The following is a 19039-nucleotide window of genomic DNA, read 5'->3' on the forward strand; positions in this document are numbered from 1 at the left end:
GAGGGGGGGGTTTGGGCTGGGGCAGGGCTGTGTGAAAGGTGGGAGGGGGGACGGGGACAGAGAAGGGGGCTCTTGGGAGACACGACAGAGTGTCTCAGGGGGTTACAGTGTGGCTCTGAGGTGTGTTTATGGCAATGTAACAGAGTGGCTCACGGTTGTGTTTTGGGGGAGATGTGACAGAGAGTGGCTCTGAACTGTTTGTTGGGGGTAGGGGGGGAAAGGTGTGACAGACCACCTACTGGATTAGGGGGGAGAAAGAGTGGCTCCTGGCTGTATTAGGTACTAAGAGTGCGGCTCTGGGCCATGTGAGGGGGTAATACAGTGGCTCCATGCCATGTCTGAGCAGCGGTTCCACACTGCAGTTGGGGAGGGGGTTGTGACAGAGCGGGTCCAGGCTCTTCTGGTGTATTGACAGAGCAGCTCTGGGCTGTGTTTTTTTTTTGGGGGGGGGGACACGAGTGGGGAGTTGGTGAGAGACCCACTACAGAATCTGTGCTGAGGTTGACAGAGTGGCTCAGATGTGCTGGGAAGGGTGGGGGTGAGTGACTTCAGTCAGTTTTGGGGGGGAAAGAGTGCGGCCCCATGCCGTTTGTGTTTTAACATAGTGATGAAGGGGGGGGGGGGGGGGCGCAGCTCTAGGTTGAGAAGAAAGGGGGGGGGGGGGCAGAGAGAGGCTCCGGGTAGTGTGCGCTGGAGGGAAAGGGGGAGGACAAAGTGAGCGGCACCGGGCTGTATGAGAGAGGGACGGGGACAATGAGTGCGGCTTCGGCCTGTGTGCGGGGGCTGCTGAGTGCATCAGCCAGCGGCGGGGGGAGAGCGTTGTGCAGCTGGGACAGAGGGAGCCCCTCACACAAGGGCCTCTGTGCGCTGTGGGCGCCATTACGCAGCCCCCTCCCTCCGTCAGGATCCTGAACGGAGAAAAGTCACCGCTGTCCCGGGGCTGACTCACTGCAGGATAAGGAGAGAGGGGGGCGGGAAGTGGCAGAGCTCGGTGCTGCCGGGGAGAGACTCCTGGCCGGGCAGGAGATCGGAGAAGCGGGCCACCGCCCGGCACATAGGCGGAGAGAAGCCACCCGATCCCTGCCCGGCGGGTAACATATAACACGATGGCGGCAGAGGCCGGAGCCCCCGTTACGGCCCATTTACCTGCTGCCGAGCCGGACGCGTAGTCACGGGGTCGCCACTGGTCGGTGGGGGACGCTGCAGCGAGCGGCTCGCATGCTCCAGCCCGGGATGTGAGGCGCCCTCCTCCTCCTCCTCCTCTCTCCCCGGCCGCCTGGATTGATCTGGTCTCACTGGCGTCAGGGAGTCGGAGCCGCCCCACTGCCAATACACAGCACACCCCGAGGAGGGAGCGTCTGCAAAGCGCAGCCTCCAACACACGGCGAACGGCTGCCCAGGGACCCGTCTTAAAAGAGACTATTTGAGGGGGAGGGGATACACACACAGTCACATATACACACACGTCCTGTCCTGGCTACGTCTACACATAGGCATGGTACACATACATACACACACTACTATACATAGGCGTGATACACATACATGCACACACTACTACACATAGGCATGATACACATACATACATACCCACACACTACTACACATAGGCATTATACACATACATACACTACTACACATAGGCATGATATACATACATACATACATACACACACTACTACACATAGACATGATATACATACATACACACACACACACACTACTACACATAGACATGATACACATACATACTTACACTACTACACATAGACATGATATACATACATGCATACACACTACTACACATATACATGATATACATACACACACACACTACTACACATAGACATGATATACAGACATATACACTACTACACATAGTCATGGTACACATACATGCACACACTACTACACATAGGCATGATACACATACATACATACCCACATACTACTACACATAGGCATGTTACACATACATACTTACACACACTACTACACATAGACATAATATACATACATACATACATACACACACTATACACATAGACATGATATACAGACACTACTACAAATAGACATGATATACAGACATACACACACTACTACACATAGGCATGATATACATACATACACTACTACACATAGACATGATATACATACACACACACTACTGCACATAGACATGATATACATACATATACACACTACTACACATAGGCATGATATACATACACTACTACACATAGGCATGATACACATACATACATACACACACTACTACACATAGACATGATATACATACATACACTACTACACATAGACATGATATACATACACACACACTACTACACATAGACATGATATACATACATATACACACTACTACACATAGGCATGATATACATACACTACTACACATAGGCATGATACACATACATACACACACTACTACACAGACATGATATACATACATACACACACACTACTACACATAGACATGATACACGTAGACATGATATACATACATACACACACTACTACACATACACATGATATATGTACATACACACACTACTACACATAAGCATGATACACATACATACACTACTACACATAGGCATGATACACATACATACATACACACACTACTACACATAGACATGATATACATGTATACATACACACCGACACTACTACACATAGACATGATATACATACATACACACACTACTTCACATAGGCATGATACACATACATACATACACACACTACTACACATAGGCATGATATACATACATACACACACACTACTACACATAGACATATTAATACATACACTACTACACATAGGCATGATACACATACATACACACACTACTACACATAGACATGATCTACATACACACACTATACACATAGACATTATATACATACATACATACACACACTACTACACATAGGCATGATACACATACATACACACACTACTACACATAGACATGATATACATACACACACTATATACATAGACATGATCTACATACACACACTACTACACATAGGCATGATACACACACACTACTACACATAGACATGATATACATACACACACTATACACATAGACAAGATATACATACATACACACACTACACATAGGCATGATACACACACACACACACACACACACACACTACTACACATAGACATGATATACATACACACACTACTACACATAGACATGATATACATACATACACACACTACTACACATAGACATGATACAGATACATACACACACTACTACACATAGACATGATATACATACATACACACACTATACACATAGGAATGATACACATACGTACACACACTACTACACATAGACATGATATACATGCATACATACATACACACACACTACTACACATAGACATGATATACATACATACACACACTACTACCCATAGGCATGATACACATACATACACACACTACTACACATAGACATGATATACATACATACATATACACACACAGACTACTACACGTAGACATGATATACATACATACACACACACACTACTACACATAGGCATGATACACATACATACACACACTGCTACACATAGACATGATATACATACATACACAGACACACTACTACACATTTACATGATATACATACATACACACACTACTTCACATAGGCATGATACACATACATACACACTACTACACATAGATATGATATACATACACACACACACACTACTACACATAGACATGATATACATACATACACACTACACATAGGCATGAGACACATATATACGTCCTCAGGAGACAACTTTGTAAAATGATTGGGACACTTACATTAAACCTCACCATGCAGATATTGGTAGCGATGATACGATGAATGTGGGGGGTGATGCCTAGCCATATGGTTAGCTAAATCTCACGTGTGTGTGTGTGTATCTATGTGTATGTGTATATATATATATATATATATATATTTTATAATCTTATTAATGTATATGACAAACAGGACATTGCATGGTATTTAATTAGTTTTTATGTCTGCTTCTTATACAGTGCATTGTACAGCTAACAAAAGATAATTATTATTTTATTACCATTTACTTATATAGCAAACACATATTCCATAGCACTTTACTCAGTCTTTCTCATCAGCACCCACACAAACTACACTAGTTAAGTCAATGGTGGGAGGCAGTAATGCTAACTATTACACCATCCATGGATAATTTGTTGTATTTAATTTGGCATCAAATGTATTTATTTATTAACAGTTTCTTAATGTAGTTATTTATTAACAGTTTCTTATATAGCGCAGCATATTCCGTTGTGCTTTACAATTGTAAACATTAATACAACAAAACTGGGTAATAACAGACAGATATATAGGTAGGAACGCCCTGCTCGCAAGCTTACAATCTATAGATGTACCTGGTTGCTATAAATGTGTTTAATGTTATATATAGGCATATTTTTAAATGCAGCTGTAATTTTTTCAACTTTTTGCAGTTTAATTGTGATTTTTTCCAAAAATGCTTAAAAAACACAAGCCCACAGTCATGGCTATACACTAAGGGCTATCAGCCCATCAAGTGTGAAATCTACTGATACAGTAATGCACTTGTTTGTGATGCCAGGGTGCCGTCCTTCTCCCGCACAATAATAATTACGGTTAGAAGTATAGCTTAGATAACTTCCTCCAGCGTGTTACTTTCATAAGATTGTAAGCCATCTCCTTTTCGTGAGAATGTAGCCGGGTTAAGTGCCTGGAGCTATTCAATTGCCGTGGCTAGTTGATTTCTGCTCGCACTGTCCTGAGGTGCGAGCAGAACTCCACACTAAGTATTGCCTCGGGGCTAGTTACGTTGATACCGCGTTTAGCACTTAAGCCAGGAGATGCAGTTTAACACAGCTAAAACCCAGGCATTAGTCGCAATAAGGTGCATGTGCCGAGTGCGATGTAGTCAATTGAATAGCTCTGCAACTTAACTTGGGAGCTACATCCCCATGAAGAGAATTTAATTTCCCCCCATTGAGTTACAAATTTACTGTAACACCTCCAGCACAGTTTTAACCACTCAACTGGCTAATATTTTTTCCAAAAAACGCTCAGAAATTGTTGGGGGTTTTTTATGATTGAAAAAAAGAAGATCTTAAAACTTATCCAACACAATTTTATAAACAAAATATTATTTTTAAACTTAGTATACCATAAAAATAGCAATTTTTATGGTATACTGTAGTGATGACCATCGACAGCTGTCCCATCAATGTTTCAACAATCGATGGTTGAGTTACGCATTAAAAATGATTTTTCCGATTGGAAAAATTAATAGTAACAATGATCGGGACAGACTGGGGGAAATAGGGACTAGGGTGGCCATTGGTGGGGTGCCCTTCACCACTGTAGCTGCCGGGTACACAGTGGGGGGCTGGCTTTCACAGCGAGAAGTGAGGCACTGTTGACATCATGTGACCCTGGAGGCTGCTTCTCTCAGCGTTTCCCTGCAGCTGCCGGTGGGTTCCGTGAGGGGGAGGCACTGCTGGCAGTCTATTTCCTTGGCGGCTGCGTTTCCCTGCAGCTACCGTGTTCAGTGGGTGGGGAGGCGCTGCTGGCAGCCTGTTTCCCTGCAGCCGCAATGTTCAGTGAGGAAGGAGCCTGTTTCCCTGGTGGCTGCTCCTCCCTCCAGTCGCCGGGTTCAGTGAGGGGGGAGTTGCCGCTGGCAGCCTGTTTCCCTGGGGGCTGCTTCTCCAGTCGCCGGGTACAGTGATGGGGAGGTGCCACTGTCAGAATGTGTCCCCAGCGGCTGCTTCTGTCTGCAGCCACTGGGTGAGGGATGCCACCGGGCCATCGATCAGCAGTGATTGTCACCAGCTGGAGGTGCAGACTAGAGGGGCCGGGAGGTCCCTGTAAGATGGGCGGCTGCTGGAAGATTATCATGAGGCGCCCACTCTGCGTTTTTGACTGGTCGCAGATGCGACCATGTTAGGGGAAGCCAAGCCTGGTTTGGTCGCATGTGATGAGCAGGGCTGGCAACAGAAATCTTGGGGCCCGGGAAAATACTTATACCTCTGGGGCCCATCCGACCAAGCAACTTTCTCTGTCAAATACATTTATCCCCAAAACACAAAGAAGAGATCTATATATCCAGGTTAGGGCGCCACTCCCAAATGACGATACATTAAAAGTATCGAAAGATTGGTGACTATATGAACCTGCTTACGTGACTTTTTTTTAAACTGAGTGCCGCCGTTTCTGTGATATATATACAAAGTGATGAAGTGCGGCACTCGTCATATACAAAATTAACTCCACACACGTAGTATCTATTATCGACGTTTCAGTGCTTCTTTAATTGCACTATCTTCAGGAAAAAAACAGAACAAAACATACATCTTACCTTTATAGACTTCACCCCTGTGAAGGAACTTGCCAGGCGCGGGACCACACACCCGACCGGCGTCCCTGAACAAATGACGTCATCGCGACGTCCATGTGACTTGCAGACAAACCATCACCATGACAACGGGATTAATGTAACGCTAGAATAAATACACAATATCAAGCAAGTGAAATATACAATGCAAATTGAACAATGTCACTTTTTGAAGCATACATAACGTACTGCTTACAACGATGCTGAAATATATATAACCATTACTTCAAGATTAGCTCAAAATACACTAAGGTATATTACAAAAATGTAAAATGAGAAACAGTACTGCATTGTTGTTACAAAAATAACCACCCAGAGTCAAAACATTAGAAGCAGGAAAGAGGAAGATTTTCATTTAAACCCCTCGGGACACAAGTCCCCAGGCGATAAATCCATCGAGCCTCACTTTGCAAAAGTAAACGTCCCCTATCACCACCTCTTGGGGGGACTGGGACATGGTCGATCATACGGTAGCGTAAACTTGCTAACGTATGGCCCTTTTCCAAAAAATTACGAGCTACAGGGAATTCACTACAACCATTAGTTAAGGCTGATCTAATATTTGAGCGATGCATCGCCATTCGCTCTTTAAATTTACACTGCGTTTTGCCAATATATGAAAGCCCACAAGGGCAAATAATTTGATATACAACGAATGTACTGTTGCAATTTAATGAAAACTGTATCAGGAATTTCTTTCCTGACAAAGGGTGATAGAAAGTATCACCACTTAATAGATACCTACAAGTTACGCAGGAGCATTTGAAACAACCCTTCTTAAGATTGCTATTTGTTAAAAAATGTTTAGGGGTCACCTCTCGAGACAAATTGGAGATGTCGGCCTTAACTAACAGATCTTTCAGGTTGCGTCCTCGAGAGAAACTCGGCATTAACTCAGTATTAGTAAGAGGAAGTGATTTATCCGATTTAATCAGATGCCAATGCTTTTTTGCTGCCTTGGTGATATTTGGAGTAAGAACATTATATCTGTTAACCCAAGGAAAAACTTGACTCTGCACTTGCTTATAACTTTTACTGAGAAGGTCCTTGCGATCCAAAGCCAATGCTCGCTGTTTAGCAACTTGTAAAACTTGTGGGGAGTAGCCCCTATTCCTAAACTTCAAAATTAATTAATCAATTTGTGAAATCGCTACTTCTTTCTGGTTATTAATTCTCAAAATTCTAACCATCTGTGAGTATGGTAAACCAATTTTGAGATTTCTAGGTTGACAGCTATGCATATGTAGAAGGGTGTTGCGATCTGTGGGTTTAGTATGAACTGTAGTTGACAATAATTTGTTAGATTTAATAATTTTAACATCGAGGAAATCGATGTTCACTTGGTTCATTCTAATAGTTAATTTGACAACTCCAGACCTTTTACCTGCTTAATTGATAATGAAATAACGAGGGAATAGCCCACACCTGTCCATAAAATAGCTTTTGAGTTGATCGTCCCATTACTTTTGGCCCCTTTAAAAGTGGGAGGCACATATAGAAACCGTTGTAATTCCTACACCATTCACCTGATTTGGATGTAATTACCCTCAAATTAAATCTGAAAGTCTGCAGTTAAAGCACATCTTGTTTGTTTAATTTCAAAGCCATTGTGGTGGTGAATAGAGGCCAAAATATGAAAATTCTTTCAATGTCCCAATATTTATGCACCTGACTGTATATATGTGTGTGTGTGTGTGTATATATATATATATATATATATATATATATGCACTCCTATGAATAACAGCCACCTGGAGGGGGGGGGGGGGGGGAGAGAGAGCGAGACACATGATTGCTGCGGTCGGCTATCTCATGGATGTTTGCAGGGTGCAGACAGTGCTTGTAGCTTGTTGATTGAAGCAACAACTGCCTGCCAACGCCTGGAGGTTGTGTATGCAAATCGCGCTGCCTGTTCCAGTTTCTGCTCCTCTTAGATGGAACTCGACTGCTGAGAAGAAGGCAGATGCACAACAGAAAAGGTCCCAGCGGCAATGTAATGACTTTGCAACGTCATTCATATGTACACGGACCAGACCAGGTGGCTGGGAGTGAACAGGCAGCTGCAGCTTGATAGATTGTTTTCATTTTGCCCACTTGCACAGTGCTGTTCGCCTCGCCCCATAGTTTGTAAATTACAATTAGACCCCGAAGACCCATTTTTCCCCTCCGAACTTCGAGGCGCTCTGAGCCTTGGGGCCCTGGTCAGGTGTACCCATAGCCCCCCCCTGTCGCCAGGCCTGGTGGTGAGATCACGCCAGGCACGTGGTTAAACTTACACATCACAAAATTGCACTGAGGACAACATAGTGTTGCTGGCTTTATGTTTCCACAGCATAATAGTACATTCCATATTTCAACAGAAATACAGCAGACTCATTATTGGAAAATGTTGCACTTCTCTCATACAGCTCAGACTCCATTAACCATATCTTCAGAACAGGATGTAGTCTGCATCCTGGCGCACACAAAGCCGTTGCCCAGTATCCTGGTGCCGGAATCCCAACAGGAGCCAGAATCCCAGCGACTGCGATCCCGAAGGTGAGTATTAGAGTTAGGCTTAGGCCCTAAGGGGAGGGTTAGGGTTCAGCTGCATGAAAGGTGGGTTAGAGGAAGGGTTATATGACTAACCTGAATGCGTCAGGATTTCCACCGTTGGGATTTTGGTGCTGGGATTCTGCTTGCCGGCATTGTGTGCGTCGGGATCGCGTAGCCAACCCCTCAGAACAGACACAATCTGCTTCATGCTTCACACTGCATAAATTTACTTCTGGGCAGGAACAATAACCATCCTAATAGACAGATACTCCTTCTCTAAGGGGTCAAATCAATTAGGTGTGAGTTGGATCCTGTGACCTGTTCTCATGGTTAACTCACACTGCAATCCATTTCCAAACTTGTGTTCATTTTTCAGGGAAAATTTGTTTTTTTTATGCACACCCCCCTAAGCAGGTGAAAAGATAATGTAAAATCTTTATTCCAAGGTAAAAATGTCAGGACACAGGACTTGATTCAGAGATGGACACTGTTAGTGAAGCTAACATATGCTAATGCAGCAGGAGGTGTCTGAGGAGAAAAGACACCTCCTGACCGAAAACGCAGCACCGGATCTTCTGAGACACCAACGGCCATCTGAGTAACCCTGAGGTTACTCAGATTGGCCATCGCAGCTCCGTAGCCAAGGCCAGGAAGTCTGCATTGGAAGACGCAGACCCTGACCTCGGCACTCCTAGAAAATGGGGAGTACACCCCCCCACCCCGTTTTCAGGAACGGAGGCCGACACCGCCCCCACCTTGTCCCCAAATGGCGGCAGTCTGTCAATCAGGCTGTTGCTCCTGGGGCACTGTGCATACAGATCATGTGCAGGCGCCCCACCATCAGAGATGTGTGCTAACCACTGGGTTTGCGTACATCTCTGAATGAGGCTCACAGTGCAGAACCTCTGGTACACCCCTCCCAATAAATAATCCTGCACTGGAGGGGTTTAAATAGTATAATTTGGCCAATAAAGACATGTCAGTTTTCAAGTAAAATTCTCTTAATAGCTCAATAATGGGTTAAATAACGTGGGACAGATACATGGAGGTGTAAATGATGTGGGACAGTTACGTGGAGGTGTAAATGATGTGGGACAGGTACTTTATGTGGAGGTGTAAATGATGTGGTACAGGTACTGTATGTGGAGGTGTAAATGATGTGGGACAGGTATGTGGAGGTGTAAATGATGTGGGACAGGTACGTGGAGGTGTAAATGATGTGGGACAGGTACGTGGAGGTGTAAATTATGTGGGACAGGTACGTGGAGGTGTAAATGGTGTGGGACAGGTACGAAGAGTTGTAAAGTATGTGGGATAGGTACGTGGAGGTGTAAATGATGTGGGACAGGTACTTGGAGGTGTAAATGATGTAGGACAGGTATGTGGAGGTGTAAATGATGTGGGGCAGGTATGAGGAGGTATAAATGATGTAGGACAGGTATGTGAAGGTGTAAATGATGTGGGACAGGTATGTGGAGGTGTATATGATGAGGGACAGGTATGAGGAGGTGTAAATGATGTGGGACAGGTATGTGGAGGTGTAAATGATGTGGGACAGGTATGTGGATGTGTATATGATGAGGGATAGGTATGAGGAGGTGTAAATGATGTGGGACAGGTATGTGGAGGTGTAAATGATGTAGGACAGGTATGTGAAGGTGTAAATGATGTGGGACAGGTATGAGGAGGTGTAAATGATGTGGGACAGGTATGATGATGTGTAAATGATGTGGGACAGGTATGTGGAGGTGTAAATGATGTGGGACAGGTATGTGGAGGTGTAAATGATGTAGGACAGGTATGAGGAGGTGTAAATGATGTGGGACAGGTATGAGGAGGTGTAAATGATGTAGGACAGGTATGAGGAGGTGTAAATGATGTAGGACAGGTATGTGGAGGTGTAAATGATGTGGGACAGGTATTGTGACCGTCAGGATCCCGTACCCAACCCGTGTCACGTTTGTGTATATCCTTTCAGACTGGCCCAGCGAAGCAATAAATGAATCCTTATATCTCTGTGCCTATATGGCCGAGGCAACTCAGCTTCCCCAGTGATATTATTTTGATAAATTTAGATGATAGGTGATTTTTTATTTTATTTTGCTGTAATAAGGAACGATAAAACGTGCCTCGGTGCTGCATAGTAAAAAATACACTCCTAAGAGTCTGATATACGAATCAATTGTAGAAATATCACATATGAATATATCTTTTCCGATAGCCGATGATTTCACTATTGACAGCGAGTTTCCAATGTTTACTCACTACCAACTTTTTCTTCCAAAATGGTCTGTTCTGATTGGTTCTTTCGGCCGGCCAGCACCAGCCTACCCCATTCTCCCTGACTCCACTGTACAGCGCTGCCACTATCAGGTGCATCACACTCGGTGCTGTTATGTGACGTCACGTGACTCATCAAATCACTCTGGGCCTGATTCAGAGGTGGATGCTATGCTGATGTTAGCGCAGTCGGACAATATTTTTTTGTACTGTGCATGTGTCTGTGTCACACTGCGCATATGTCACAATGGTTTACCAATTGCGTTCATAGGGCCTTATTTAGATATGTACGCAATGCCGATATATATGCAGTTGAGCAATTATTGGCCGAGCATTCATCATAGTCGCACTGAGCGCATGCCAATATACCTTAGCAATGCAGGGAGGATTTCTCTGCAAAGTGATTGCTCTTCAGGGACCGTGTGGGGACGGTTACAGGGAGTGGCAGCAAAAACGCAGGCGTGTCACAGCCATTTTCAGAGAATGACTCTGCCTACAACTGCGATCCGGTACGTAGATAAAGTGGTTCTGGCGTCTCAAGGCGGCCATTCTGCGCAGCCATAGGGCTGCTCAGATAGCTGAGTAGCGAATGATCTACAATAGCGGCTGTGTATGCAGTTGTTTGGATTTGGGATGGTCACAGTGGGGTCTCAATACATTTTCCAGCATCTGTGACGTTTGCATATTTTGGCACTGCAGGAACATGCGCGGTCGCAGCTGCGATTGCATTAGTGTACAAATCTGAATCAGGCCCATAGAGAGTATTTGGGCGCAGAGTCATTGGCAGTCAGTGTGCATTTATGGGAGGTAAAGGGGGATAATTTGAAAGAGGAGAAAGGAACTCTGTTTGGTGAGCACTCTAAGTTCTTCGTAAATCTTATATAAAATAAAACATAACTTTTAATGTAGATAATTAATATAATTAGACTCACTGTTGTATAGAGCACTCACAAAAAAATATCACAAAAATATCAAAAAATTGTTATAAATCTAATACACTTGAAATCCTAGAAATCTTATATATTAATTAGACATATGCAAAATATGTAAATATGCACAATAATAGTAGTAGTAAAATTCAAACACCCTCCTATATGTCAAAAAATAGCGAAATATACAGACAATAAAAGACAATTAGAATCAAGCTTAAATAGCATAATTATACAGACATCGGTTTATCCCCTCAAGCATATCATAAATATATCCTTGCTTAAATAGCATGATCATACAGACATCAGTTAATCCCCTAGTATATAGCATGAATGTATCTTTAATTTAGAATTAGAAAAGTCCGGGCATAGAAGCTGCCAAACCTCATTCTACTTCTCCTCACTTGGACCACGGTCTATCTATGAGGAGTGAGAGATTACTGGAAAGGCAGGTTTGCCCTTAGAAACAACAGTATAACCGCAGTGTTACTCAAGTTTTCATTTCTGCTGTTAGGGGTCTTACTGTGTAGAATTGGACCCCTAATGAGAGAACTACTTAACTTGAGATAGCCGTCAGTTAATAGAGGGATAGAGAGGTGACTGTAACCGTCAATTATAATGAAATTTGATAACAAATCAGATCAATAACACTCAACGCTATATCTATCCTAAATGAAATTCTGTCTCAATGAAAATACAGCTATAACACTGTAAATGATGAAAACAGGCCATTCACATAAATTATGTCATTAATAATGCAGTATAGTATAGTAACATCTAGGACACACCCAAATTGTCACTGTATGAAATGCAATAAATTAGCTAATTACCGTCCAGACAATAACATCTGGTGTAACATTTAGTAATAAAGCCAATTTGATTACAACACTTTAAATAATGAAAACAGACAATAAACTCCATTCACATAGATTGTGTCCTTAATTGACACTTAGGACACATCTAAGTGTCACCATATGAAACATAGTAAATCAGATAATCTCAAAAAGTAGTTTCAGTCCTTTTCCATTGAATAATACCTTTGTACATTTTATGGATTTATTTCCTTGTTCTATGCCTTATTTACTACAATATCATATTTACAGCATATGTGCATATCACGCATATAAATATATTTTTACTTATATATTATGATATTATTCATTTCCACTATATATCCTGATTATGGTCACTTTTTCTTAGTTATCACTTTTTTCTCACATCACAGTATCACTAGTCATATTTTGTTCACTATACGTAATTTTTTCACCCCTTTTTATTATGGTTTTTACTACAGCTACAATGTGTTAGCTGCATAAGTCTTTTTATTCATACACACAACACGGTTATACAGAGATTTCAATTAGTAGTTTTAGTTCAATGATGTACATTTTATTTTTTCCCTAATATTATTCCTTATTTATTACAATATTATATTAACTGTGTATGTACTTACCACACATATATTTAAAATATGTTCCTACTTATATGTCACGATAATATTATTATTTTCACTATACATCTTGATGGTGGTTTATTGGACATCACTTCTTTTGCATCACATTGTCATATTTCATTCACACAATATTTTTTCACTTTCACTCATTATTTATGGTATTCACTATAGCAATTTTGTACAAGCTGCACAATAATTGATTTTTTAATATACACGTACACAACACTTTTTCCGGCACTATTAATGAATTAAATTTTTCTTTCTCCTTTTCTTCTTTTCCTTTCCTTCTCTCTCCTTTCTCTTTCTTTTTCTTTTCTTCCTCGTTCTTTTTGAATTCTTCATGTAGCACAGCACATATTGGTGTTAGGTAGGATTTAACAACAATATATATATATATATATATATATATAAGGGATCATTTTGTTGGTTAAATGTTATTCAATAAGTAATGGCACTAGCTGAGTGTAAGTATATTATTCTAAATATAATCTTAAACTATCATTAATTATTCACAAAGACTTCATTTATTTACACCATGGCAGAACATATATATAAGCATGCCACACAAATTATAGTAATTTTATATTTTACACTGTTAGAATTTATTAATTTATTATGTACGTTATAATTATGATCTCCTCTTACTCTATCTATGAATGAACAGTTTTATGGTCACCTTAATATAAGGTTTCCATATATTTTGTTAGCAACAATAATATGAATTTTGCCAAATGTTACTTCTCAAAGCATAGGGAAGCCGTTAATAGAGCAGGCTTTTCTGCTCCGATAATGAAAGAAAGAACAAGACGCGGCTTCTATTGGCTGTAAGAACTGTCCTTCACGACCAATTAGTAGATGATTGGCGATTCTATTCCTTTTATACCCAGGCCTGTCAGGTACTGTCATCACACCATTTCCTCCGTGAACAAGCCAGTATGGCGAAACGCGCGTCGGAGTAGCAAGGCAGCATCAGGTGTCTGAGGACTTATCACCCGACACACCCCTCCATCAGGTTTTTTATCCCCGGAGACTCTTCCGTACTATCGCTTCATGTGATCCTTATTCTCACACGTATATGACCCAGTTAGATCCTCTCCATCTGGGTACTAGGTATACTTACCATGATAGAGGTTACTTGTGGTCATCCACTGATAAGCTGATTTTTTTCACTTGATGTATCCCATATTTTCATCTATGTAAACACGTTTGTTCAACTTTCGTTTATACTATAGCAGCATTGATCTGTTTAATTATGTGTAGTCACTTCTCTTATTGACAGGTTTATTTTCAGCGTTCTCTATTATACCGTATGTAACTATCTATGCTGATTTCATCTGATTACATAGGGACAAATTTATATGCGTCAGAATATCTATATATCATGCTGGTATTACAAGGACATATATAATTTATGTTAATCCAGCTTTTTGTTTAGATCCATTAAATTGTATCCTGTTAAAATAGACGATTATTGTGACAATTATACCAATAGGTAGAACATGTGTTAGCAGTTAATTGCTGTTCACATTGAGATACAAATAGGATTTAAATGTAGAGGTCACTTGCGGTTATACTCTGATATAATTAATATTAAAATATGCTGTATCCTATTTAAATTATCTACTTAACACTTTTTATACAACCATTTACCTTTGTGGCAATATAGATGTATTTATATACATGCAGTTACCCTATCTTTTGACTAGTTGGCTCCATTACTAAATGTTATATCAGATGTAATTATCTGTACGGAAATTATCTGATTTACTATGTTTCATATGGTGACAACTTTGATGTGTCCTAAGTGTCAATTAAGGACACAATCTATGTGAATGGAGTTTATTGTCTGTTTTCATTATTTAAAGTGTTGTAATCAAATTGGCTTTATTACTAAATGTTACACCAGATGTTATTGTCTGGACGGTAATTAGCTGATTTATTGCATTTCATACAGTGACAATTTGGGTGTCCTAGATGTTACTATACTATACTGCAGTATTAATGACATAATTTATGTGAATGGAGTTTATTGCCTGTTTTCATCATTTACAGTGTTATAGCTGTATTTTCATTGAGACAGAATTTCATTTAGGATAGATATAGCGTTGAGTGTTATTGATCTGATTTGTTATCAAATTTCATTATAATTGACGTTTACAGTCACCTCTCTATCCCTCTATTAACTGACGGCTATCTCAAGTTAAGTAGTTCTCTCATTAGGGGTCCAATTCTACACAGTAAGACCCCTAACAGCAGAAATGAAAACTTGAGTAACACTGCGGTTATACTGTTGTTTCTAAGGGCAAACCTGCCTTTCCAGTAATTTCTCACTCCTCATAGATAGACCGTGGTCCAAGTGAGGAGAAGTAGAATGAGGTTTGGTAGCTTCTATGCCCGGACTTTTCTAATTCTAAATTAAAGATACATTCATGCTATATACTAGGGGATTAACTGATGTCTGTATGATCATGCTATTTAAGCAAGGATATATTTATGATATAGGAGGGTGTTTGAATTTTACTACTACTATTATTGTGCATATTTACATATTTTGCATATGTCTAATTAATATATAAGATTTCTAGGATTTCAAGTGTATTAGATTTATAACAATTTTTTGATATTTTTGTGATATTTTTTTGTGAGTGCTCTATACAACAGTGAGTCTAATTATATTAATTATCTACATTAAAAGTTATGTTTTATTTTATATAAGATTTACCAAGAACTTAGAGTGCTCACCAAACAGAGTTCCTTTCTCCTCTTTCAAATTACTTATGTACCTTAACTCTAGTGAGCACCACCACTACCTGATACTTCATATACATTTATATTGATACAAATTATTCTGGGAATAGTGGTACAAATATTTATACCTCAATTTAAATTGCATGTGCGACGTTTTTTCCAATTTTCCCTTTCCTTTTGTTTGACATTAGGTAAAGGGGGCTGTCTAGTCAAATACTTGTTTCAACCATTTTGTGGGAGTGTCACAGAAAGCGACTTCGACTTTGTACGCAGCTTCACTGGCTCCGGGTTGCTCAGAAGATCGATGGTGCGTCTTTGCACGCAGACGACAGAAAAAGAGAAGCAGCTGGTGGGCGTCACTGTGCAGACTGCAGCTGCTGCGGCATTAACATAACTTCCTACTACAGCTCAGTGCAGAGTCACAGCAACAACGCGATTAACATCCACCTCTGGATCTGGCTCTTGGTCACATAGAGGAGGTGACATTAGCTTATGTCTTATTAAGAGACTTCGATGTTTTAAAGTAAAAAAAAATTATGATTTTAGTAAAGAAAATTCATTGTTTCATGACCAATGGCCTTGTGCTATCGATTTTTTCCCAAATGGTGGAGATAATCGAAACAGTTGAGATCTATTATACAATTCCCATCCTTAGGATACCTGTCAGCAGTTTTTAGATTACTATTATGGGTTTAATCAGAGCCGCACGTAAACCGCTCAGCAACAATGTTAGCGTAGTTGAGCGATATTTTGCTATTGCGCAAAAACTCCTATGACGCAAGTGTTACATAAAGTATACACATAAAAGCGCTGTTGCGATCAAGATGCACGGTATCAATGTGTAAAAGTATGGGCGTTCCTCGGAGGTGGTAACAATGGAAGTATACATGGTCCATTCGGTGGGCGCGTTGCGGGCGTGTCATTGAAAGCAGTTGCACAACCAGACGCACAGCCACAGGCGGCCACAGTCAGAGAAATTGCACCTGCCGTAGGTCTGATGCAAGTTTCGATAGTGTGACCAATGGTGGCGTCTAAGGCCACCAATCGGTATTGCTGCGTGTACATGCGCTGAAAGTGGACCTCTCAGTCCTTACACAATTAGCCGCACGGATGTACACAAAGGAAGGAGTCTGCATCGATGTTTGCATAAAGTCGCAGACTGACAACCGCCAATAGATGCTACTGCACGCACTTCTGCATGCACCTCTGAATCAGGCCCTATGTGATCTGCTCCACGTGATGATGGGATTAGATTGTCTCTGAATATTTATTTCACTGTAGATTTTCTTTGTTATTATTACTGAGTTTTAGCACATCCTGACATTCTGCTAGGCTGATTTATTATCTTTTATTACTTATATATTATACCTAGCTTCCACCAAGAGCAGGAATGTCTTCCACAGTAATTTTCTTTTTACCTTTCTCCATGTCTCATAGTTTTTACAACAACAAAATGAGTGCAAAGCAGCTGCGGCTCCAACCCATAGGCGTCTTTACAATGGGTGCAAGGTGTGCGGTGCACACGGGCCCCTGGGTCCAGGGGGGCCCACACCGCACGCCCTGCACCTACAGGTAATCATACTTACCTCTCCGCCGATTCCAGAAGTGCTGCACCGCAGCGCAGAGCAGCAAACATTGGGAAAATGGCGGTGGCCATTTTCCCAGTGATCTGCGTATGCGCAGAAAAGATGTCCCCAGGAAAGTAGGTGCGGGCGCCATTTTCCCAGAGACCCGCGCATGCGTTGCAGATTCCGGCATGAAGCCAGAATCTACAGCGCTCAGTGTCGCGCTGAGCTGCCAGCAGAGAGGAGGGGGCCAAACGGAGGCTGTACATGGGCCCCCTCCTCTCTTAAAATGCCCCTGCTCCAACCTATAAGTCCCAGGGGGTCTGCCAGTCTTTAATGTACACATGCGCTCAACTCAACAACCAGGCTTCTTCTAGGGACTGTAACGGCTGCAACCCCTAGAAGCCAATTAGTGCTGCCGTTATACGTGGGGATTGGATTTCCATTAGAAGTGCTCTCTCTGATAATTGCAGTCTGGACTGGCAGTCACAGGGGGTGACTGCTCCTCCCCCTGGGACTGCCTGTTCAGCCGTAATTAGCAGGGAGTGCAGTGGGAAGCCACTGCCACACTGCTGACAGTCCCTGTAGGTGGCAGACTTTTACTAAGGGGGTTGCATGCTGCAAAGTATTTACATTATTAATGTTTTCTTTGTTCTTGACATATTCAATGTCAGTACTTTCCAATTTTAAGAGCTAGCACTATAAGATAAATTACCATAATTATGTTCATTGTATATTTAAGCTCATGAAAGGAACATATTGTCACGTTTCTTACTGAAGTTTCCCCTGTGTATATGAGGTTGCTCAAATAATGTTAGCACCCCTGCCAGTATAGTGAAACAATGGTTTATTGGCACACACAGTGGGTAGTACAGAAATCAGAGTATTAGGTGGCTGACGAAAATCATAGAATCCACAGTAATAGTAAAGTCCAGGATATCATTGATTAGTGTAGATCAACTGTACAGGAAACAAGGACAGAGCACTTGGTAACCACAGATAATGAGGCAGGTCACCAGATCAGGAACTGGCCCAGAGTACAGAACTGGTAGAGT

At 41.5% G+C, this 19039-nt stretch overlaps 1 protein-coding gene across 1 annotated transcript in view; it reads right to left on the reverse strand.

The window, feature by feature from the left end:
* Positions 1-1403, reverse strand: part of SMAD1 (SMAD family member 1) — a 53570-nt gene extending 52167 nt beyond the window's left edge. The window contains exon 1 of the mRNA XM_088448433.1: positions 1147-1403. The gene's annotated coding sequence lies outside the window, so the exon portion shown is untranslated. The remainder of the gene's footprint in view (positions 1-1146) is intronic.
* Positions 1404-19039: the final 17636 nt, after the last annotated feature.

This window comes from Taudactylus pleione, unplaced genomic scaffold, assembly GCF_031769625.1.
Source record: "Taudactylus pleione unplaced genomic scaffold, aTauple2 ptg000021l, whole genome shotgun sequence".
NCBI classification, from domain to species: Eukaryota; Metazoa; Chordata; class Amphibia; order Anura; family Myobatrachidae; genus Taudactylus; species Taudactylus pleione.